Raw genomic sequence first — 543 nt, forward strand, 5'->3', positions numbered from 1 at the left:
GCTATTGTATTTGTAATCCTACCATTAAAGGTAATTTTTGGTAAGTTAATAATTGGATAAAATTATTGAGAGTGATCATGGTAAGAAAAGACATTTCAATCATTGTAATCGTGGCCGTCTTATAATTGTTATAATAATTAAAATAAAACTGATTACGGATAGGAAGAAATAGTAGATCCAGGTCGTGGACATGTTATCGAGATTTTTATATGAAATATTTTCATATAAAATTTCTATATCTGCTTTATCTAGCACGAAAATTCTCAAGAAATGCATAACTTATTTAGCATGTATAGTGAAACAACAACAACTGGTGTTTCCAGGCAGTCACCCATTAAAACACTGATTAGACCCAACTATTCTTAATTTTGATAATCGTACGAGAAGCGGTGACTTCAACGTGATATGAACGTTAGGGAAAGGAATAGCAATCTGTATGATTATGGCAATGTCCATCTACATTTCAGTTTTCCTTTAGTTTTTGACTTTACTGTTAATTCCTATTACTTGCCTTCATTTTCACCATCACTATAACTCTTTTTA

Source organism: Penaeus monodon, chromosome 30 (assembly GCF_015228065.2).
Source record: "Penaeus monodon isolate SGIC_2016 chromosome 30, NSTDA_Pmon_1, whole genome shotgun sequence".
Lineage (NCBI taxonomy): Eukaryota > Metazoa > Arthropoda > Malacostraca > Decapoda > Penaeidae > Penaeus > Penaeus monodon.